This window comes from Euleptes europaea, chromosome 4, assembly GCF_029931775.1.
Source record: "Euleptes europaea isolate rEulEur1 chromosome 4, rEulEur1.hap1, whole genome shotgun sequence".
Taxonomy (NCBI): domain Eukaryota; kingdom Metazoa; phylum Chordata; class Lepidosauria; order Squamata; family Sphaerodactylidae; genus Euleptes; species Euleptes europaea.
The window spans coordinates 33,647,023-33,672,009 of NC_079315.1; positions in this window are offsets into that span (position 1 = coordinate 33,647,023).

Genomic DNA, 24,987 nt, shown 5'->3' on the forward strand with positions numbered 1-24,987 from the left:
AGTTTGGAAGCTAATTTGCATGGATATCATGCTATGAGCCCCAGATATGAAGGGAGCTCCCAGACTTTGAGGTGCCAGTCTGCTGATCGGCTCTTTCTGCCAGTTCTCAGCAATACTGAACTTCTGAACCTAAAAACTGATGGACAGCTTGACTTGCCAATGCCTGGAGGATGGGGGCGACCCCTTTGCAGGACCATAAAATTGGACCCCCTGTCCCAACATTCACCAAACTTCGGTGTCCGTCTAAAGAGAGGCCCTTGCAGTTGCGCTGCAAATTTGGTGACTCTACGTCCAAAAATGCCTCCACAGGAGCTTCAAAAAATCTTCATAGACTATAATGGACCCCAATTTTTTTGGGGGGGGTAAACCTGGAAATAAAGCCGAAATACCCCTTTACCAGTATGGGTGTTCGACTTATTCTGGGTTTACAAAAAAAAAAAAAAACAGGCCCAATAAACCTAAATCCGAAATGTACCCCTCAATTTTTTTTTTTTTTTGCACAGCCCTACTCTGGAACTCCCTGTTCAGACAGACTCACTTGTCCCCTTCTATTGCTGTCTTCTGCTAGCAGGTGAAGATTTTTTTTGTTTGTCTGGTGTTCCCTCAATGAGCCCTCCTTCCTGCCCTGTTTTTAATTGTTGCTTTTATTTGTATTGCATTGTACATATATTTTAACTTGGCTTCAATTGTTTGAATGATGTGTTTTTGTTTGGTTTAATATTTCAAATGTATTTTTATTATGTTTGTTTTCAACATGTTAGTTGTCTTAGAGACCCCGAGGAAGGCAAAAAGGCAGGTCATAAATTTTGTACGTAAATAAAAAAATAAATTCTAGCTGATCTACAAAATGATCACATATTCTAATTTGGTTATTCTGGAAGTGGCTTTTGAAAAGGATTAAATGGAAAATTATCATCATTTTCACTGTATAATTTGACTGCTTATTGTTGTGGATTAATTTTTATTTATTTACTTAATTTATCATCCACATTTCTTATTGAGTCTCAGGCAGATTAAAGGATTATGAAACAATGCTGTAAAGACCAGTATAATAGTCTAATAAACACTGCAATAAAATGGGATGGTGTCATTGTACAGCCGGGTCCAGGGGACACTGATTGACTTCTCTGATGAAGAGTCAGCCGGCAGCCCTGGCTTCTATTCCCAGCCCGTGGCTGAGATTGTACAGAAAGAAGCAGCCCCTGCGGGGCCAGACCCAGATCTGTAGCACAGAAACCCCCCTCAGCCCTCCAGCTCTGAGCCAGCTGCAGAAAGCCAGCTGCCTGTCTGCTCACCCCCCCACCCCGCATCACCAGAGCCTCAGGAACAGCGGAGGAGGCAAACACGTAGGGTGCCCAACTAGCAGCTCGGTACCAACCCAGCACTGACAGCGGGGATGAGCGTTTGTAGGAGCAGGTCTGAGGTGCCTGGCAGGTGCCTGGCATTACAGGCTGCCTGAGTGGCGTCCTGTTTATAAGCAGCTGGAAAGGGCATAGCTGTGGGGAAGCAACACATTTATCCACTCCTGACTTTGCAGTGAACTGTTTGCTTTATCTGGACCTTGGCTTGAACCTTCGGACCTGGCTATTGGTATACCCTTGGACTTGCCCTGTGAGATTTGAAACTGTTTGGTGTGTGTGTGTTGGGGGCTTGTGACAGATGGATAAAATGTAATAGAGATAGCAGAAAAGAGATAAAAGCATAATGTTGCTTGGTTGTTGTTTTTAAAGGAATCTAGCTTGCTATGGTAAACTGGCTAATATAATTGGAGGAACAGTGGCATCATAGAATCATAGAGTTGGAAGGGACCTCCAGGATCATTTAGTCCAACCCCCTGCACAATGCAGGACATTCACAACTACCTCCCCTATGTACTAGATTGTTGACAGGGGAATAGAATGCTGAGTTTTATGGACCATTTGTCTCATTGAGCATGCCAACTTTGTTAGGTTGCTTTAAGCCTCAACAGGTGTCATCCTTAAAGGCTGTTTTCCATGATCCTGCTGTAACTTAAAAACAATTAATGTTTGGGGAAACAAAGGCATCTTTGTTGTGATCACCAAGGGATAAATTGATGATGTCTGCCTTCTCTGATATTCCATCATTCTGTACCACTTTTACAGGTGAGGACTAGGCTTGAATTTTATAGTTGCCTTGGGCAGGGAACAGAGTTAGCTCCCACCCCATCTACCATAGCCTCCTCATGTTACCCTTCATTCCCACAGATCCCACAGGAAGCGAAAATGTCTTTGTGTGCACAATGCACAAAAGAGCACTGTAGCCTCTCTAGTGGGTGCTGCAGTATACAAGCCTTTCTGACATACACCTTGAGGGTTCTTAAATTACAAGCGTTTTAGCAATGTTACAGGATAAGGGTATTGGATTAAAAAGCACCAGCTTGCCATAATATTTTGAGTACTTTCACTCTCAAAATTTCTCCTAAAAATGGCCTTTTCTGTTTAATGAAACCATGATGATGGGATGAATGACATCGCACCAATAGAGTAACATCATTTGTGCCAAATACCTGGAACTGATGTCACATCACTGGTGTGATGTCAAAGTGATGTACTAGGATTTAGATAAAACCATGGTAAAAATAGAATTTTGCCTAAATCCTAGAGCACTGCATCAGCATCATGCCGGTGATATAGCATCACTTCTGGATATTTGCTGGAAATGCTGTTGCACCATTGGTGCAATGCCACTTTTACCCCCCCCCCCGCCTTTGGTGGGCCATCAGGCAACATAAGGGGAGGCTGGGTGATCTCCCTAATCCTCTCTTAGGAACTGGCTGTTGAAGCAGATTTCCACTTTTAGTAAATGAGTTGCTCGTTCTATAGAGCAATCCAAAATATACAGGTGAAATGCAAAAGGATATAGGTGAAGGCAAAAAAAAAATCACTGTAGTTATTTCAACAGTGCTTTAAAACATTTCAAGCCACAGAAAAGAGCTAGAGGCCCAAGGCTTGGATTCCACCTAGAAGAGTCAAGGTTATCTTAATTAGGATCTTTTATCTTTAATTTCTAAGCATAAATTCTCGCTTAGAGATAAATCCATTTAGGAAAGTAACCACAGTTTTATCTTACTGTGTTCAGGATATGGGTATATTTAATTATTTTATGGAGATGTTGGGTGGGCTCAGGTCAGCAGCTGGCTCAGCAGTGACTGCAGTGGTGGATCAGTCAAGTGGCACTGATTCATTGCAGCATGCTTGCACTTGCATTATTTATTTATAGGGAAAATGTTTATGCTGCCTCTCCAGGAACCTGCCCAGGATGGCTTACAAAAAAACAAAAAAACAAAAAAACTAATAAAGCAAAACATTAAAAGATACTAATTGAAAACCTGCACTGAAATCTCTCCTTATGCTTTGCCACAACAACACTGCTCATGGCAGCAGGGGCTTCTGCAGGTGCCAACATGCAAATGGGCAAAATCAACAGCTGCCCATACATGTGCTTTCTCCGTTGTGGCTCTCACCTTAAAGAATGGCCTGCCCGAGGAGGTCAGGAAAATTCCTATGCTCTTGGCCTTCTGCTAACTATGCAAAACCGAACTGTTCAAGGTAATTGGATTGCACTGTACAAAATGGTTCACCAACTTCCTTGGAGAAATGATTGGGACCTGTGGTTTATACACATGTAAGAGTGTTATTGTTTTAAGCATGTTTGTATTTTAAGTACAAAATAAAGTAAAAAATAATATAATTAATTGGCTTTGCCTGCATCTTCTGTAAAGTTTGTATCTACAGTAGCTGGCATTAAATGTTATGGTATACATGGCCTGGCCCAACCAAGTGACATTTATGTCATATCTGGCCCTCGTAACAAATGAGTTTGATACTCCTGGTCTATATTACAGTAGTTAGGCACCCTCTCATCCTGTGCTTTGGGATGTATTTTCCCCCTTTAACTGACTGAGCATGGAAATTAAAAGCTGCACAGAGAGGAAGCAGGCAGAGGGCCTTCCTTTGTGTCAGCCACTGGTAGGGTTGCCAGGTCCCTCTTCACCACCAGTGGGAGGTTTTTGGGGTGGAGCCTGAGGAGGGCATGGTTTGGGGAGGGGAGGGACTTCAATGCCATAGAGTCCAATTGCCAAAGTGGCCATTTTCTCCAGGTAAACTGATCTCTATTGGCTGGAGGTCAGTTGTAATAGCAGGAGATCTCCAGCTAGTACCTGGATGTTGGCAGTCCTAGCCACTGGCCCTCTTCCATCTGTCCAGAAATACCAGAAAACTCCTCTAGCTTGAAACTCTACTAGCGACAGGCGTGCTGCAGATTGGCCACCTAGAGACAGATGTGCAAGGTGCTCTATATTATTCTAGCAGAATATGGTTCCAACACATAAGAACTATTTCAATTTGTCTTGGGCAAGGGTGCACAAATCAAGTCCAAGCTATGCAATGGTGTGAATCATCCCAATTGAACAGGTTCTGAGAATCTGCTCTGTGCCTGCATGTTATCTCCAATCTTTTCATAAAAGAAAAAAAAACCTTCTGGTTGGAGATGTGTTGATAAAACAGAAGTGGAAGAATAAAAGGAGGGGAATAAAACCCAACCTAAAAACAAAAGCTGGGTACCCAAGGTTGGGTGAAAAGAAAATATATATAAGTCTTTGTATAAATACTGAAAGTATAATTTATTAGAAGCGCTATATAAAAGTTAAAATTATTTAAAAGCATTAAAATAGCACAATGGCTTTTCTTGAGGTTGATAACTGTAACCACATGCCAAATGCGTTTCGGCTTATGGTGCCTTCATCAGTGGTTAATTAAAACCCTTTGTTAAACCTGCACACATTTACAGAAATACATTAATGGATACAAATACTAACCGTTCAAACCCAACCAGGCATGTGTATATGTTGTCTGAAAAGATAGAACAATAATGGGTTAGTTACCATCTACTTGAGAGCCCTTTATATAATTCTTGAAAGAGATGTTTGAAAAATACTTACAAATTCTATACCCAATTACTCAAACATCTGGTATAATAGGTTTTTGTTGTAATACTGTAAAACATAATTATACAGATTGGAATCCTCAGTTCATTATTAATCTAACTTGAATAATTACTTAGCTATGCATATTAAATATATCAATGTATAAACACATACCTGGTTAGTATAAGTCTCAAATACTATGTGTTCAGGTATCAACCTAGTAAAGCAGTGTGAAACTGATGATCCTATTCCACTCTAAATAGCGTTGGGAGGGTGATGCAAGCTCTATGACTCAGCACATCTGTAGTTAGGTGATGCAGTCACCCTGTATCTCTATGAGAAGTCTAGTAACAGCTGGTTCTATGACTCAGCACATCTATACTTGGGTGATGCAATCACCCTGTGCCTCTATGAGACGTTTGGTTATAATTGATCCTGTGCACACAAGCCAAGAGATTTTACAGGTAAATCACATTGTTGTAAAGTTGGAAAAAATCCTTTAAAGACAAAGCCAGTCAATGTCTTCATTTAGGCCTTTTGGAGCCAGAGTACCCAAAGTATAAATCCAGAAAGTCTCTCTTCTCCTTAGAAGCCTCTGCTGGAGGTGAGACATTGCTAGCACTTTTTCGACAATCCAGAAGCGGAGGTCCTTTTCTGTGTGAGCAAAGGTCAGAAAGTGCTGCACTAATGGTGCTGTCAACTTCCTTGTTCTGATGCAGCTCCTGTGCTTGCATATGCACATCTTGATTGGTCTTGTTGACATGCCTACATACATCAATTTACAAGAACATTGTACAACATAGATAATACCACTAGAATTACAATTAACAAAACCCTTGATGTAAAAGGTTCTGTCTCCATCAGAATTGTGAAAGGTGTTTCTTTTAATAGAATGGGGGCATACAGCACAGTGTCCACATGGAAAATTACCTTGTGGCAGCCCCTTCCGATCTATGGTATTTTTCTTAGTGGTTTGGTCTTTAATGAGCTGCTCACTAAAATGTCCTGGAGGTTTCTGGGTCTTTTATATGAAAAGAGGGGGAAAGAGCTGCATCTAGGGATGTTATATAATACATGCCAATGTTTTTGTATAATGCTCTTTAATTTATTATAGATGCTGTTGTAGGTTAGAGTAATGACCATTCTATCATTATTATTACTCTTGACTTTGGGCTTTAGCAAGGAGGATCTGGGAGTATGTGATGCTTTGTGAAAGAATTTTAGATGAGTAACCTCTCTCCCTGAATTGGCTGATAGTAATGTTGGCTTGTCTAATAAAATCTGAGTGTTGACTACAGTTTCTTCTAATTCTGAGGAGTTGAGAATATGATAGGTTTTTCTTAAGGTGGTATGGATGGAAGCTATCACAGGCTAGGTATGAATTTGCATCAGTTGGTTTTCTGTAAACATCTGTTATTATGCTGGTTCCAACCTTTTTTACTTCAATATCTAAAAAATGTATTCTGGTTTTGTTAAATGTCATCTCAAATTTGATAGTGTTATGTATGGTGTTGATGTATTCTGCAAAACTGGAAAGTGTTGCCTTGCCAAATAATAAAAATATCATCAAGGTACCTTTTATATAGGAGAATATGTTTGTAGTGTATATTCTCTTCCTGGAGAATACATGTATTTTCTAATCTCTCCATAAAGAAATTTGCTAACTCAGGGGCAAACTTGCAGCCCATTGCTGTACCTGATACCTGCATGTAAAAATCCTGCTGGAATTGGAAGAAATTGGACACCTCCAGTCCGACCCAATTGCCACTCGACTATCAGGACTTTGCCGATGTATTTAATGTGCAGGATTGTGATGTGTTACCCCTCCACCGCCGGACGGACTGTACTATTGAAGTGGTGGGGGATGGAAAACTGCCAAAAAGTAAAATCTATCCAAAGAGTCCTACGGAACGGACAGTGCTCCGCGAATTCTTAGGCAAGAACTTGGCTCACGGTTTCATCCGACCCTCCACCGCGCCCTATTCGGCACCGGCTTTCTTCGTGCGTAAGAAAACGGGATTTGCGTTTGTGTATTGACTTTCGAAAACTCAATTCTGTTACTCAAACGAATGCTTATCCCATCCCCCTCATTTCTTATCTCTTGGGACAATTGAAGGAGGGACACATTTTCACCAAACTGGACTTAGTCGAGGCTTATTACAGAGTCAGAATCCGGGAGGGAGATGAATCTCTGACAGCCTTTTCCAGTTGCTTTGGGATGTTCGAATTTATGGTGATGCCTTTTGGATCATGCAATTTATTAAGGAGATCCTCCATGATCTACTGTTCAAAGGAGTTGTAGTTTATTTAGATGATATTCTCATTTACTCTAAAACTATGGATGAACATGTTGCCTTGGTTCGAGAGGTGTTGCAACATCTCAGAGACAAACAGCTGTATGCTAAAGTGTCTAAATACGAGTTCCATAAAAAGCAATTGACTTTCCTAGGATATATTATCTCACACCAGGGACTAACTATGGATCCTGAAAAGGTGCAAGCAGTGCTCAGTTGGGAACCACCCCCTACTCGTAAACAGGTCCAAAGATTTCTCGGGCTCGCACATTTTTACAGGGCGTTCCTCCCACATTTCGCTCAGATTGCTCTAACCATCATGAACCTCCTTAAGACTAAGGGAAAGGGGAATACAGCCACCTTACCCAACGCCCGGGTGGAGTGGACCCCCCAGTGTCAAGCTGCCTTCAATAGTCTTAAACAGCTTTTTACCTCCGAGCCTGTTTTGCAGCACCCGGACTGCAACCAACCATTCGTAGTGCATGTAGACACTTCCGACGTAGCGATGGGGGGTGCACTCCTGCAGCGGAGGGAGGATGGACACCTGCATCCGTGCGCTTATTTTTCTAAAAAGTTCACTCAATCCGAACTCAATTGGGCAGTTTGGGAAAAGGAAGCCGCTGCGGTAAAGCATGCCCTGACAGTGTGGAGGCAATTTTTAGAAGGTTCCAAGGTGCCCTTTGAAGTATGGTCCGATCAAAAAAACCTGGAGGCCCTAACGGGGGCTCGCAAGCTGTCTGCGAAGCATGTGCACTGGGCGGACTTCTTTGCCCAGTTTCGATTCGTCCTAAAATATGTACCAGGAAAGCAAAACCTTCTGGCCGACGCTTTATCTAGACTTCCCCAATATCCCACCAAAGTTGATCGGCCCACAGAGTCGCTTTTCACCCCTGCCCAACGACGTCTGTTGCCCACTTTGGCCGTACAAACCCATTCTCAGACCCGATCCCCACAGCCGCCGCTTTTGATGGGGGGGAAGCTCCATGCCCGGCTGAGCCAGCTGCACCGCCCACCTTGCCTCCTCCTCCCCCTGAGCGACTGACAGCCACAGTTCCCGAGGTGCGGGGGCCCGAGCGCCCCATTCAGTCGCTCCCTGCACCTGTGTCGGCTCCGTCCCCGGTCAAGCTGCCCACTAACTCCTCTCCGGAGGGGGTGGAAGGAGTGTCTGATTCCTTTAAGGAGACTCTCCTTCGCAGTTGTCAAGCGGAACTGTCCTCGCAGACCCTTCCAGCTACTCTAATTAAACGCGGGGAGTTTTGGTACAAAGATTCTAAATTGTATGTTCCGAAAGTGTTGCGGGGGGAGGTTTTGGGTTTGGTTCATGGCGCCAAGACCGCCAGACATTTCGGATTTCTCAAGACATTGCATTTGCTACGGAGACAGTTTTGGTGGGCGGGCATGTGTTCAGCTTCATCCGCAGCTGCCCCATATGTACAGCAGCCAAACTATCTCAGGGCAAGCCACCCGGACTTTTACAACCGTTAGAGACTACCTCGAAACCATGGAAAGTAATTGCAATGGACTTCATGATGGACCTACCCCCTAGTGGGGGAAAGACAGTTCTTTGGGTGATTACTGATTTGTTTTCGAAACAGGTGAATCTTGTACCCTGTGCAGGTATCCCTTCTGCCCCGAAATTGGCCCGCCTTTTTGTGTCACATGTCTTCCGTCTCCATTCATTTCTGCACAAAATAGTCACGGACAGGGGTTCAAATTTCGTGGCCAAATTTTGGAAGGCTTTTCTCAGGTTGGTCAGAGTTGAACAAGGACTGTCTAGTGCCGTGTTGGCGAACCTATGGCACGTGTGCCAAGTCCGGCACTCCGAGCCCTCTCTGTGGGCACACGCGGGTGCGGCGGGGGCTTTGAAGGGAGCGTGGAGCCGTTCAAAGCCCTCCTCCTTCCCTGGACTCCCCGCCCCCCCCTGCCGAGCTGGGAGGAAACCTCAGTATTCAGGTTAAGTTGCTGTGTTGGCACTTTGCGATAAATAAGTGGGTTTTGGGTTGCAGTTTGGGCACTCGGTCTCTAAAAGGTTCACCATCACTGGTCTAGTGCCTTCCATCCCCAAACAGATGGTCAAACTGAACGGGTGAATGCGGTGTTGGAATGCTATTTACGTTGTTACGTTAATTACCATCAGGATGATTGGGTAGACCTGTTGCCTTTTGCTGAATATGCTTACAATAATGTGGTTCACCAATCCACAGGGTTCAGGGTTCAACCTTTCCAGGTTGTCCATGGTAAAGAATTTGGCCCCACTGGTCATGTTGATGTTTCTGAGGAAGAGGGGGGAGCTGACGTGGATGGATGGGTATGTTCAATTCAAACAACCTGGCCATGGCTGGTTAAAAATCTAGAGCGAGCTAAACGACGTTACAAGGCTCAGGCTGACAAACATCGCTCCAGTATGGAATGCAAAGTGGGGGATCTTGTCTATCCACCAAGAACCTACGATCCACCCGCATGTGTGATAAACTCAGTGCCAAGTATGTGGGTCCGTTCCCCATTTCCCGGATTATTAATCCAGTGGCTGTGGAACTCTCCTTGCCCAAGTCCCTACGGAGAATCCTTCCTGTGTTCCATGTCAGTCTTTTAAAACCATATGTTCCTTCCCAAAAATGGCATCCTGAACCACAACCCGAAGTGCCTGAAATGGTGGGTGGGGGGGGGGGGAAGGAACATTTTGAAGTAGCTAAAATACTGGATTCTCGCATTCGCTATGGTACCTTTCAGTACCTGGTCCACTGGAAACATTTTAGTCCCGCCCAGGATGAATGGGTGCGCCCCTGTGATGTCTCCGCCCCCGCTTAGTACAAGAATTCCATGCAGCCTACCCTCACAAACCCACGGTGGGAAGGTGGGGGGGGGGCTCTTTGGGGGGCAGAATGTCAGGAGCAGGCCATGAGGATGGTATGCAGTAGTGCGATTGTGCTGCTTCCAGGTGCTGTTGTGCTATTCTGTCCAAGGCCAGACTATGCCCCGTGTTTAATCTTCATGGATTCCCATACTGTGGGAATTGCCAAGTACTCCTTCCTGCCTCTTGGAGGGGGTTTGCCTGGGTTACCAGTTATCTCCTTTTGCTTTTCCATATATGCCATGTACCTTGCCTTTGCCCTTTACTAGTGTTCTTTTGAATTTGGCTTCTGAAACCTGTCGATTCTAACCAATAAAACTGCTTTCATGGATTTGCCGTCTGCTGGAATCTGTTTATGGGTTTGCCGCAGGGCTAGAGCTTACAGTAATTGGGTATAAAATTTGTAAGTATTTTTCAAACATCTCTTTCAAGAATTATATAAAGGGCTCTCAAGTAGATGGTAACTAACCCATTATTGTTCTATCTTTTCGGACAACATATACACATGCCTGGTTGGGTTTGAACTGTTTGTATTTGTATTTGTATTTGTATTCATTAATGTATTTCTGTAAATGTGTGCAGGTTTAACAAAGGGTTTTAATTAACCACTGATGAAGGCCCCATAGGCCGAAACATATTTGGAATGTGGTTACAGTTATCAACCTCATTGTGCTATTTTAATGCTTTTAAATAATTTTAACTTTTATATAGCGCTTCTAATAAATTATACTTTCAGTATTTATACAAAGACTTATATATATTTTCTTTTCACCCAACCTTGGGTACCCTGCATAAAACAGAAGCCATGGATGCAAGAGTATATCAGTCTGCAAGAAGATTAACGCTGGCACTGGCAAGATGTAAAAGCTGCATGGCAGCATATCTGTCTTGCATCATATCCCTCTGCTGCCTTGCTGTGTCTACTTTGAGAAATCTGAACTGAGCACTGAAAACCACTGGTGAGAGAGAAGGATGTACATGCCCTAATATATGCATGGATAAAAGAGTCTAAAACTAGAATCCTGATGTAGATAGTTGCATATCTACATTTTACTGCAGTCAATGCCTTGGCTAATCAAGACAGTATAATCTTTACCAGGTAATAGTAATAAATCTATGGTGGTTGTTCTCTGCAAAGATCCACTGTGTGCTCTCCATGCCATCGATAAAAGCCATCCTCATTGCAGTATATTACTTGTGTCAGAGCTAGCTGTCTGGAAGGGAGGCAGGCAGGCAATCTAAGAGGCACAAAAGAGATGAGCAGCCTGGGAATACCGCCTGAGGACGTTTGGAGTCAGCTGCTTGATAGGGCCAAATGAAACCTGATTGGTCCCTTGCATCAGCTGGCATTGAAATGCTAATTTCTAGTCATCTGCATGGGTGGTACTACAACCACGGGTCACAGCAGGCTGATTCTTCCTTCTCTAGCAAGCGCTGAGAGAGCAATGCCTTGGCCCGGCTGGTATAATCATTGACTTGAGTGTCCAGGCACCCTACCACAGCCATGATATACAAATAATGATCTGTGGTCAAATGGCCAGTTTTCATCCAAAATTTTCAGTGCATTCCTAAGAGTAAGCTCACTGACTTCAGTAGATTTAGAAGAGTGAACCTATGTTTAGGATTGCACTGTAAGGTAGATGTGGCCCCTTCTGATCTTAAATAGGAGGCTGAAGGTTACCATGGCTTGAGACAAAATGCTAGGGAAATCTTTCAGTGGCTATTACTTTATTTGCCTGCTTTACAGGAAACTCAGGTCATGGTATTGTCTCATTTTGTTTGCACAGCAACATTGTAAGTAGATTAAGCTGTGATTTATAATGTCATCCTAAGAACAGCTACACCCTTTTGGCTCCATTTATTTATTAATTAAAATACTTATACCCTTTCTCTGCTCTAGATGCAAGGCAGCTATTAAAGTTACTGATGTCACTACTTGGGTTGTGACTTAACCAAGGCTAACCAGAGAATTTCATGTATAAGAAAACATTTAGATCAATAACTCCAGTAATCATGTCACCCTGGCCCAATCTACACCCTGTAGATGCAGCATCTTTTATGGTAGGAGATCACCTATATTTGAGGCATATTTGGGCCTCACAGTAATTTAAAGAGTTGTTTTATCAGAGTTGCATTATTAATGTTCTGCTCTAAATCCTATGTAATGTAATGCCTCATTGCCTTAATTCTGCTCTAACCTTGGCATCAATCTATCAAATGAGGATTATTATGCAAGGGTCTCCACAAACTGGGTACCTGGAAAAGGTTCAGATTCCTATAGAACCTTTAAAAAAATCACAATTTCTCATCAGAATTCATAACTAAATAGGAATATTCTATTTCATTGAGATCAAGATCAGTTTTTTTAACATGCTATAGGAATGATAGTACTGAAGTACTTCAAAATTATGAATGCCTCTGAAGTTGGGGATTGTTGGTACAGAAGTAGTCTCTTTGCCTTATTTAAGTTCTAGCACTGTTATCAGCACAGGTTGGAGACATACTATTGGATTTTTTAAAGCATTGAAGGTTGTATAATGGAGATGACATTGCTTATGGGTTCTATGTTCATCCTGCTGTTGCCTCCAGAAAACAGATTGTGCTGGGAGATTGTTTCATTTTAGTGTCTTGAGAATTGAGCAAAGCCTGTGATAGAGATGACAGATGGACAGAAGAACTGTCTATGTATGACATTGGAGGCCTACACCGTAGTACTTTCAACTCTGTATCAGCTCTCTATCTATATTTTGCAGGTCTTGAATATATAGCTGCTTACCTTGAATTGGCAGCATCTCCAGTGTGCATTCAACCCACAATATAGTAAACACCTTTGAGCCCTTTAAGCACCTGCTGCACAACCAGCCTATGGACAACTAACAGTGTAGACATGACTAAAGTACTACCTTCCTTCTAGAGCTCTCCTTCTAGAATGGCATGGTGGCATTTTGGACAGATAACATGATGAGACATTTGTCCAAAAGTCATCATAAAGTATCTCTTCTTCCTTCCTGCTCTGCTTTTCATAACTCTGTTCTCTGCAGTCTCAGTGTGCCGGATGCTTCGGACTTTTCTGGCCCTTGCCAATCTGAACAGTGCATGCAGAGTTGGCAAATTTTTTTTGCCTGAAATGAAACTGAAAATACATTTTTAAGATCCCTACTCTGATTAAAAATTTCAAAAAGTTTCAGTAAGACTGTTAAAGCGTATGAGTGGGAAAGGGGTAAGATGGTTCTGCACATACTTAGTGGGGTATTCTTCACGGACATTTGCTGCTGTTTCGATGCTGATTTGCATCGGAGTCAAATTTTGGTTATTCACTGCAGATCCGTGGTTTCCCCCCCTTAGCAAAATAAGCCGGGTTAAAAGAGAGGCAATCCAAACCACTTTTGAAACGATCTTTCCTGTGAACACGTGTTTTCTTGCGCGGATGCCCATGAAAAAATGTTTGCTTCGCTCCCCGGGACGTGTCCTTTCTCCTCCCCCAAGAACGGTGATTGGCTGGGGGAGTTTTGCGCTCGGACAAGAATACCGCCCCTTTGGCTGCCTGCCTGCCTGCCTAGAATCCTGGCACTTCTCTCCCTCCGTCCCCGCACGCCTTCCCCGCCCCTCGCCCGGGATGGGTCTTGGAGCTGGGCCCACACCTCCAAGCCCAGGGGGACATTGGACGGACGGCTCCAGGGGGAGACTGGCGGGGCCACGCCATGTGCTCCTCGCGCGCTGGGGGTGGTGGTGGCGGCAGCTCAGTCTAGGGCAGTGGGGGGGATCTTCAAGAGAAGGGGCTGTTGGTCCTTCTGCCCCAAAGGGGAGGGGGGATTTTTGAGAAATCGGATGGGGAAAATGTGCATCCTGAGAGCAGAAAACCCAAGTCAAAACTCCCTCCCATCACTTTTCTGAAGAGGGGCAGCCAGCCTCCTCTTATCTCCCTCCTCTCTCTCGATGCACTGTGGCCGGATCATGGCCAGCGCGCAATCCAGGGGCCTTCTTTCCTCTCCCCCCCTCGCCATGCACACTGGCTGGATCGGGACTGGCATGCAAGCTAGGAGCCCTCCTGTCTTTCACGATGCAATGTGGCTGGATCATGGCCAGCGCGCAATCCAGCAGCCTTTCCTCTCCCCCCCTCGCCATGCACACTGGCTGGATCGGGGCTGGCACGAAAGCTAGGAGCCCTCCTGTCTTTCATGATGCAATGTGGCTGGATCATGGCCAGCGCGCAATCCAGGGGCCTTCTTTCCTCTCCCCCCACCCCCCATTCCCACTTTCAGCTAAACACTTCTCTGGGCACATGGATTCCCTGCCCCCCCAATCCTGTCTATCATTAAAGGGCAATGGGTTCCACACCTATAGAAAATAGAGGGAAGCTTTGAGGAAAGCGCTGCCTTCCCCCCTCCCCCCAATTTGGAATCTGACTGTTCCTAAAGCAGAACAGAGCGAGGGTGGAAGAAAAATGGAGGAGACCAGAGGGACTGGTGCTTGTTTTTTGTGCTGGGGCTGGTGAACCGTACGAGGTAATCTGCTGGGCGGAGTTGGGGCGGAGCTGGGGGCAGGCATAAACAATGAGCCTGTTGGAAGGGGAGGGCTCCTGCAAAAGGGACAGACCAAACCGTTGTCAAATACAGCGTGCTTTGTTCCCATGAAAAACCAAAACTACAGATAATTGATGGGGATAAATCGCAGCCATGAAAAAAACATTTAAATCGTGTTTTTCTTTAGTTCGTGGCAAAACAGAAGCAAAATCTACCGTGAAGAATGCCCCAGTGTGTCAATGGAATTCACCTAACTTCAAATCAAATTTCTCCCTTCGTGAGCTATCTGGAACATTTTGAGAGAAACCAAAAACAGGAGACATTTCTCTGGTAGTGGTGGTTCACACATCCCTAGTTAACTGATATTAATTAGGGTTGAATGTCCACCAAACTAATTTGCAGCTCTCACTGTGTGGAATATTTCTATAGTCCCAGGATATGATACAACACCAAACCAGAGGTATGAAGCCTGCCATCTGGATGAGCTCTGAGAAACTCTCTTCAGTGTTTTCATCCCACAACATATGCTGTTTATATTGCATTTGCCCTTCTGGACCAGAATGTCACTGGCTTGCACTGCTGCCCAGAGCTTACCGGTATGATGTACTGCAGCAAGATGGCAAGCTGTCTGATGTTAGTGCCTATTAAAGATTCTGTCCTTCACATTAGATTTTAGTCCACACTTTCAATGATTATGGAAGGTTTGGGCAAGATCCTGGTATCATCACCACAGTTTCCTTATCAAGCATTATTGTCATGGGCTCTGTGGGGAGCTGGTGCCCACAGCATATGGAGATGAACTGGCAAGGAATGATGGGCAGGATTCAGTCTGGGTGGCAGCAATCAGATCTGTATTGGACAAAGGAGTGAACTGGCAAGGGAGTTCAGCTGTGAAGCTGAGACAGTCTCCTTGCATCAAAAGATCTGTGCTTCTAGCTCAGGGTTCTTTGCTTGGTGAATAGCCAAGTAATGGCCTTACTTTTTCTCTCAGTCTGCATATAACTTCCCCTTCCCTCAGCTGCCCAGTAGCTGGACCTGAGAGATACCGTTAATTGCATTTCAAAGCATTTGGAGGTGTTTTGCATATGAAAAGTTGTCTTTACCAAGCCAGAATGCATTTTGTCCTTTTCATCCCTCTGGCCCTCCCTAAAGCTCTTGCTCCTCAGATAATTCCATCTCCTATTGACCTTTTCTGACCGAGGAGTATTGAACCACTTGAGGACTAGTTATGCCAGCTCTTGGTGATATATTCTACATCTGCACAAAGCTTGAGAGCACAAATCCTTTCTTATTATTTTCTTTTAAATCAATTTCTCATTTTTCCAACTCATTTTGTTACACTTAATTTCATGAGTTTTTGACAGAATGGTTTTAAAATGACAAGCATACCCTGTGAAAGAAAAATATTCTTGCCACCCTACTCTAGTCCCCCAACAATAAATCCAGTAACCTAGTATTAAATATAAAGAGGGCATTGCTTACTGGCACCTATAATTGAGGAATCAATATATTTGTAATTACAATATACTTCATGACCGACCCTCCCTCCAAATGATCTAAAAGTACTAATTGTTTTATGTTGTGCTGTCTCTGTTTGCAAGACTATTGTTCACCTTCATTTTACAGTGAACTTCTTATGTATTGTTGTATTTGGATTCCAAAGTCACCTCTCTCCTCTCCTTCCTTCATGCCCCCCTTCTCTTACCTCCACTTTCTGTCTCCTGTACTCTGATGGGGAGGTGGGGTTAGAAAAGATTTTGAGATTAAAATACAGTTATTGCCTTTTGATGTAATGGCACAGATTAAAAACACTTGAATGTAGCTGAGTCGCAACAGACACAATTGAAAAAACTTCATCACTCTTTGTGCTGTCTTTAAATGTAATGATTAATGTACCATTGCAAGATGATATATATGCCCATAGATTACTGTTTGTGTTTTATGACTTATTGTTTGCCCGAGATCTCTGAACATTTTATTTAAAGATCAGTGAGGGATTAAAGCAGCACTTGCCTTTCATCCTCAGAAAGACTTATATAATTTTCGTTCTAAAGGGGAGGGAACAGGTAAAAGGATGGCTCGTACTAGGCTGAAATTAAGTGCCTGGAATCAAATCAATCATTTGTCGCTGAGCCTTATGAAAAGTTTAATGCACATTTAATGGTAAACAAGCCCAGGAAATAGATGTTCTATGAGAGTAGGATCTTAATGCTGAAGCCCATATGGCCCTGCATGTATTGAGAGGCAAGTGCCAAATGTATAAGGTAATGCCACAGAGGTAGCTAGGAACTGCTGAGGGGGGAAAAACCCACACACCACCACAGCAGACCTCGCCCTTCTCCACAATAGCTCCAGGGAAGGGGCTAGGGAGGGCTCATTGGAGCTAAGTTGCTATTAAATTTGGGATGCAGCCACTATGGTCTGTCTTGGCTTAAAATGGATTGACTAATGCAGGCTCAAAGGAATAGTCAGGTGGAAATAAGGTCCTTACCACAGCATTTAGTTGAATTTATGTGTTTGATTTTATCCTACCCTTTGTCCACGGAGTTCAGGGTAACTTGAATGGTTTCCGTGCTTTAATCCGCGCAATGACCTTGTGTGGTGGAGTTAGGCAAATAGAGTGTCTTGGCCTAAGGTCAACCAGTGAGCATCATGGCAGTGTGGGGATTTGAACCTCAGGCTTAGTTTGGAACTCTAATCACTATACCACAGAAGCTCTCACACTAAACGCATTGAGATAGAAGAATCCAGACACATGTCAAAGTCATCAGCCAGGTGACCAGTCCAAAGGACTGGGAACAACAGGAAGTCAAGCCACATCTATTAGAGGGACATTGAAATATTAAGTGGTCAAAACTCAACTGAAAACATCCCATTTGTTAATATGATTTATTATAATTAAAGGGTTGGATTCCAACAATCATTTCAATGAACAGAAAGAGAAGGCAATTTTCACTGATTCTCTCATCCACTGCAGACCTCGAGTCCATTCTTCATGATGTTTCTGGAGTCCTCTGACCCCCAGGAGTAGCATTTCAAGGAAATCAGTGGGCTGCAGAAGGAGCTGGGGAAGGTGGGGACATTCTGTTCTGCTAACAGATGTGCCTTCCATTAACAGAAATTATTATTGGGATCCAACCCAATATGAAGTGTAAAATTAACTACTGTCAGTAACATTTGGAAATCTTCAGATCTGGCTCTTATTCTGGTGTCTTGTTGTCAACTTAAGAGTTCACAGAAAATAGGTAGGGAGTGTGAGGAGAGAATGATGAGGATATGTAAGTGACGTGGACATTTTCCATTGGCAGTTGCACAGAGATATTGGATTAGATCTGTTCTTCCAAAGTGGTGTTTACACCAGTCATATTGCTAGATCACTTATATGGAGACTTTAATTTAGTTCTGCGTAAGCTGTAGCTTCTGTTTGCTCTGTATTCTATTTTGTCTGGCTGCTGCACCTTCTTAGGCATAGGGGCAAATGTTTAGCCTCCATAGGATGGCATATATGCAAACAGTGTTAGAGGGTTTTTAATATAAAGAGTGACAGAGATTTAAAGTTTTTAGGTAGGATTTAATTTTTAGTATTTGCTAAGGGGAACTTGTTTATAGATTATGTTTATCCTGCAGTTTCTGTTTGGTATATACCATGTTTGTTGGCGGTTGCTACATGAAGCTGGTGGCATATTGATCTTATTCCTTATGTTTATTCGCTGAATCTGTTTTTGGGCTGGTTGTGGACAATAATAAAGTTTGATGATGATGCAGACAGTGTCTGTGTCATTTGTGTCTGGATGCAATAGTCAGTGACAATAGTCAGAGGTATATAGGCTTTGGGTCAAACAAATGAGGAGATCACTGATGAAGATTTTGGATTTCTTGATGTCTTTTCTTCAAAAACAGTTGCAGAGAGGGGGTGATTCCAATCGGTCCCAAACTATTTCCCCAGTAAAAATCATGTTCCTTGTCTGCTTTTAACTCTTAGGGAGTTAACTCTTAGTAGGGAAAAGAGTCTTCTTTAAATAAACTGGATGTAATTGGAGGGGGATGTCTTCATGTATTGACATGAACCCTGTTTTTATGTAAAGAAAGGTGTACATGAAAAGAGTCCCAAGGTCACCCAATGAGCTTTATGGCTAAGTGGGGATTTGAACTAGGGTTTCTAGTGTGCAAGTCTGACATGTTACCCATGACATGATACTGACTTTCATGTTCTTTTTTTGTGATCATAGGGTGAGAGGTGCAAGTCTTTCTTGCACAGTTTGAAAAGCAGCAGACGGGGTGTGTCGTAGTTTTATCAGGAAAAGCAACCCCTCTGCCCTTAGGGTTGCCAGGTCCCTCTTTGCCACCAACGGCAGGAGGTTTTTGGGGCAGAGCCTGAGGAGGGCGGGGTTTGGGGAGGGGAGGGACTTCAATGTCATAGAGTCCAATAGCCAAAGCGGCCATTTTCTCCAAGGGAACTGATCTCTATCGGCTGGAGATCATTTGTAATAGCAGGAGATCTCCAGCTAGTACCTGGAGGTTGGCAGTGCTATCTGCCCTGCTGTTCCTAGGCTCAAACTTTCAGCTTCTTGAGGCTACTTTTGCTTTTTAAAAGTTAGGGGAAAGATACAGGCGATTGCAAGTCACATCTAGTTTGGGCCTGAAAGGAGAGGATTTACATTGTATGGCCTGTCATTAGAGCATGGAATAGACTGGGAAGAGAAAGGGTTGATCGTTCAAATTTCTAATAAGCAGCGTTACAAGACACCGAGGAGATGATTATCTTGTGAATTCTTTCTCTGGATCGGTGGACATTTTGCTTGAAGTGTCTATATTGTGAGCTTGGCAAATTTGAGCAGTAAATCTGTGTTACTGTGGTCCCCAGAGGACATTGTTCCTTCAGCTATAAATGTATTCATTCACTGTGGCAACTGAGTGCTGGCAATCCACAGCTCCAGGAGCACATATTGGACAGTTAATTGACTGAGGGTGGAGTTTTCCAAAGTAGCTAAGTGCTGTAAAGTGCCCAGCTCCGATTGGATTTGAACTTTTTTGTCCACCTTGCCACACCAATGTGACCCTGTACATATGTTTGCATTTTGAGATCGGAGCCTGGGCTTTTATCTTGAATACTGAGAGAAATGGTACCTGAAAAACGATTCATTTGCATCCTGTTGGAGTTCTTTAGGGGTTATGATTATGGAGCCATCATTGATTGATAGGAATAATATCCTTTGCAAACACAGGAACATAAAAATTATTCAAAATGATTTTTGGAGTCCACTCGTTTGGACTGTGTTAGCATTTTAGGGGATCTAATTATAACCTCTTTGGAATACCAGCATGGGATTCCTGATTTATGTATTTATTGTTGTGGAGTCAGTTAACCTCTTCCCTTTTCTTGTTTGGTTTTCAGATCTTTTCTATTTAGCACCAGCAGATATTTCATTTCTAAAGGATCCACCTGAGATTTAACATTTGGTAAGATTGGCTGAAAACCAGGGTTTGAAATTCTTTTTCTGGTCTCCAGTTTCTACATATGTTTTTATTGGAGCAGAATTTTTCATATTTGTTTCCACTTTTACTTTAAGTGAAAATTAATGGCTTCTCTTAGCTCATTCAATGGTTATAATAGACATTTTTCAAAAACCGCTCTAACCACAGTTATAACAAGATGCTCATGTATTTGGATTCTTTGTTCTTGAGAATGTATGAATATGCTCTCTGTTTTTGTATTTTGTAGGGTTTTTAATTTTGCCCACCTGGAGAAATGCCTTCCATCCTAAAGATCTCATCGATACTTCTGTAATTGGGACTGCACTCTGAAGCCTGGCTGCAAGTTTGTAGCTGCAAAGAGGAAAGATCCCAGGGATAAGTCATCAATCCCCAAGCACTCTGGTGCTTAGAAATGCAAATGGTTCCATCTGGAGCAAAACAAAAGGTTTACCCATCTAACACCTCTGTTGGATTGTCATGCCTATAAAACAGAAAGCGAATAAACCATAAGGCTAGGCAGTATTTCTTCCTCTTGGGTGAGGAAGATCAGTATTGACCCTAGAGGGGACGGACTCCCAAGGAGATTGTAAAATCTCAGGATAAGAATGAGAAGAGCTCTTACTCTTATGATCCACTGTTTCTTTTTATCTTTGCTCAGCCTGTATAAGACCACTTATACTCTTTTAAACTTCCTTATATTTTGAATGCTCAAATGATTAGAAATGATTTTAACCATTTTAGATTGTTATTTATGGTTTTATTGTTATATATTGTATATTATATTGTCATATTGTTACATTGATGATGTAAGCTGCCGTGGGCCCAGGGATGGAGGGCGGGATAGAAATTGAAGAAATAAATACATTTTCATACTTCCATGCGTCAGGGATGGTGAGCTAGACTGCTGCCCCTTTGCTTTTTTTTTTTTTTTAAAGCAGGATCAAATTAGGCATGTGTTAGCCAGCAGGAGCGAAGTGGGAAATATGACAACTCATAGGAACCAGAATTGTTTTTCAAGGCGCCTATTTTGCATGAATGGAAAGTGTACCTGCGTAGAAAATCCATGCGTTCCCCAGTTCACACTAGATGGTAATTGCATGGATTGGGTGCATTTTGGCAACCTATACAGTGGTGACACATGTGATTGGTGGGCTTCCAGTTCATGTGAATGAAACAGAATATAATGTCTGCAGGGGATACATGTTTGATTCAGCAACAAAGTTCTGAGTTCCACCCATGGATCTTTAAGATCAGAGTAAAATTCATTAAATTAGTGTATCTTATTAAGAGCATTTGTTGGTATCTCATAAAACCAAAGATATAGATGTGTCTGGGGGATAATCAAATATTTTCTGGCCTCTCTACCTCTACCTTTATTTCTATTTCCTCAGTTGTTTTTGGTTTTTGTTTTTTTGTTTTTTCCTTCCCTTCCCTTTCTCTCTCCCCCGCCTCCTGACTGGTTATCCCTATCATTGTATTTAATGTTAAAGGCTCCAATTGGAATTTTCAAATTAATAAGGTTTTTAAAATTATATTTTATATTGTATAGTATGTACTTTTAATTGATTGTATATTTTGGTTGTTAGCTGCCCTGAGCCTCACTGTAGTCAGGAAAGGGTGGGATATAAATCTAAAAAACATATTAAATATAATAAATAAATGTTGAGGTTGACTTTGGTTATCCTAGCATCCTTCATAAATGGTGTCCTGCTTGGCATAAGGGTCATGTTGAGTTAGGCTTGCTAGGTAGATCAGAAGTGATCAGTTTAAGAAGTGGTTATAGTTGCTGTATGAGTTGAAGGGATCAATCCCCACTCTTTGTATTTGACCCCCAAAGCCAAGCTTAGTAGAAGAACTCAAGTGGTGGTATTTATCTACTAATTCAACTTGCACCCTGTTGTTCCTCCAAAGAATTCAGGAGAGCTCACACATAGACAACTCAGCATTCTCCCTTCAAGGCCACAACTTCATAGGGTTGCCAATGTCCAGGCACTCGCTAGAGATCTGCTAATATGACTGATCTCCAGCTGATTAGAGATCAGTTCACCTGGAGAAAATGGCTGCCTTGGCAATTGGACTCTATGGCATTGAAGTCCCTCCCCTCTCCAAACCCCGCCCTCTTCAGGCTTTGCCCCCAAAACCTCCCGCCAGTGGCAAAGAGGGACCTGGCAGCACTACAACTTTGGCAGTCCAGCTGCATCACGTGCAGGCAAATCTTTAGGCCAAGCAGTTAGGACATGGCATCCAAAGGTACACAGAAGTTTTGAACTTCCTTTGAGAGTTTCTCAACCTGAAGTTATGGGCTACATCTATAGTCAGCTTGCAAACCAACCAAACAGAATACGGACCAGTTGACTTGAGGCTACTGTTTGCTGCTGCACTGTCAATTTATGTAAAAAGGATGGTGTTGAGTTCTAGGCAGCTGCATTGGAGAGATTATTTGACCAGACTTTGAATATGTCAGCTCACCCACTCAGCTTGTCGTGTTTGTTGCTAAATGTTTTTTTTTTCTGGCCCTCAAATAAAGAAAAACAACTTAAATACACATTTCAGGAATAAATTACTTTTAATAAGTTTTTCTTTGAGGGAGGAAAGAAAAATATGACATTTTTTTAAAAAAGAAGCCTGTGCGCTATTCCCCCCTCTCCCTGTGGGACTCTCACCATGCTCTTTTCCTCCTGCAGTTACAGTATAAAATGCTATACACATATATAAAAATATGATTTGGAGGACATCTTGTCAGATAAGACTATTGTCTCTTTCACATTTGAGTGGGCAAGACAATTCAGCCTTGCAGTTCTCACATCAAAAATTTTCTTGAGATATCGCTTATTTGATAAGGGTTTTCCCAAAAGATAGCTTTATTTACTGTGCTAATTTAATGAGCGGAGAATGCTCCCGAATGCTGAACGGAGTACAACATATTGAAAAGTCAAACCAAAAGCAGTTCCTGTATTACAAGGTGGCCTTTGTAAATAGAATAGTAAACATGATGCATTTTTCCATGCAACTGAATTTTACCAAGGTAGATTACCATATATACTCGGGTATAAGCCGACCCGAGTATAAGCCGACCCCCCAAATTTGAGGCCAGAAAAGGGAATTTCTTATTGACCCGCGTATAAGCCGAGGGTCAATAAGAAATTCCCTTTACCGGCAATTCTGCACTCTAAAATGGCGGCCGCCATTTTAGAGCGCAGGGCCCCTGCCCCAGGTCGCCCTCCCGCCGGCCTCCCAGGCCCTCCCACCCCACCCCACCCCCAGGGCCATTCAAGGGGGGAGGGGGAAGAGCCCCTTACCTGGAAAGGCGGCGAAGCGGTGGCGGCGGCGGCGGCGCGGCCTTCCTGGGCTGGCAGGAGCCCCCCCCCGGCCAGAGGAATGCGCCCAGGCGCGCGGGCGGCGGCGGCGTGGCCGGCGGGGGCCTCCTGCCTGGGCGGGAAGGCCCCCCCCGGCCTGAGGAACGCGCCCAGGCGCGCGGGCGGCGGCGGCGCGGCCGGCGGGGGCCTCCTGCCTGGGCGGGAAGGCCCCTGCCGGCCGGAGGAAGGCGCCTGGGCCCGGCGGCGGTGGTGATGGAGGTAAGTTCCCCCGTCCCTCCTCCCTCTTCCCTCCTCCCCCCTCCCCTCTCCTACCGTATTGACCCGCGTATAAGCCGAGTTCGGCTTTTTCAGCCCTTTTTTTGGGCTGAAAAACTCGGCTTATACGCGAGTATATACGGTATTCTATTTGTGCTTGCCAAGGTAGATTATTCTATTTGTGCTGTGGCTAATTTTACTTCTGTTCTCCAATGACAGGATGCCTTATTTGCTGTTTGTGCCTTGATAGTAATTGCCTGGAGATTCTGAAAGGGCACAGGATAGAATCATTAACATTTAATAAGACTATAATTAAAAAACAAACCAGCTATGTTTACTGAATTTTGTGGCAAGTACGTAGGGAATGAAGGCAGCCATTGTGTACAATCCTTTATCTTTATTCACTTTATTTGTATTTAGAGTTATTGCCTGAATTTAGGAACTTAGGAGGGAAATTTTAGCAAGTTGTAGATCATGCTGCCTTCTGCAGATGTGATAAGAAGCCATGCCTGCTGAAATTCCCTCTTTTATATAATTTTAAAAGACAGAACACTGTGCTGTGAGGAGAGTACAAACCTCTAACAGAGAAACCCAGTAGTGTGGGGTTTCCCCAAAAATGTTGAATCAGAACATTTTCAGATGTCCTAACTTATAGTTAGTTTAAATAAATTAAAAAGTACTCCATATTAATATTATGTCCCAGGATCATAAATACTTGAACTGAAATATATGGTAAAACAATTGAATGTGATTTAAATGTCATATTCAAACAAAATAAAAGCTTTATTTTTATTAGAATAATGCTTGTAATATTTTAAATTTAACGTGAATCTACACCTATGGTTTTGCATATTCTTGGATTGAGTTTGAGCAAGTTGTAGGCATAATGCCATTAGTGGATATTTGTATAAGATCTGTATAAGAATTGTGATGATGTGATATTAGGCTATACAGACAATAATTTACACATGTAATATTGTAGGTTATATGTAAGGGGTTAGCACAGGTTTAATAGTTGTGTGTATAAAGATTTGCCTATGTTGAATACAAGATTTTGAATAATATATTGTGGCCATACTATGTGTGTAATATTTTAAAGACAATATAATATATGCTTCCCTTAGATTGTTTTAATTTAAGGAAAAAACACAGAAGGCATAAAGATGTTGGAAAGGATTGTGGATCTTACAACAACTTGTATTAGTGTGTATAGTTCATTTGGGATTGCCTACTTCTTGGTGGGGCATGGAGATTTCCTGGAATTACAACAGATCTCCATACTTCAGAGATTAGCTCCTGTGCTGAAAATGCCTGCTTTGGAGGGTGC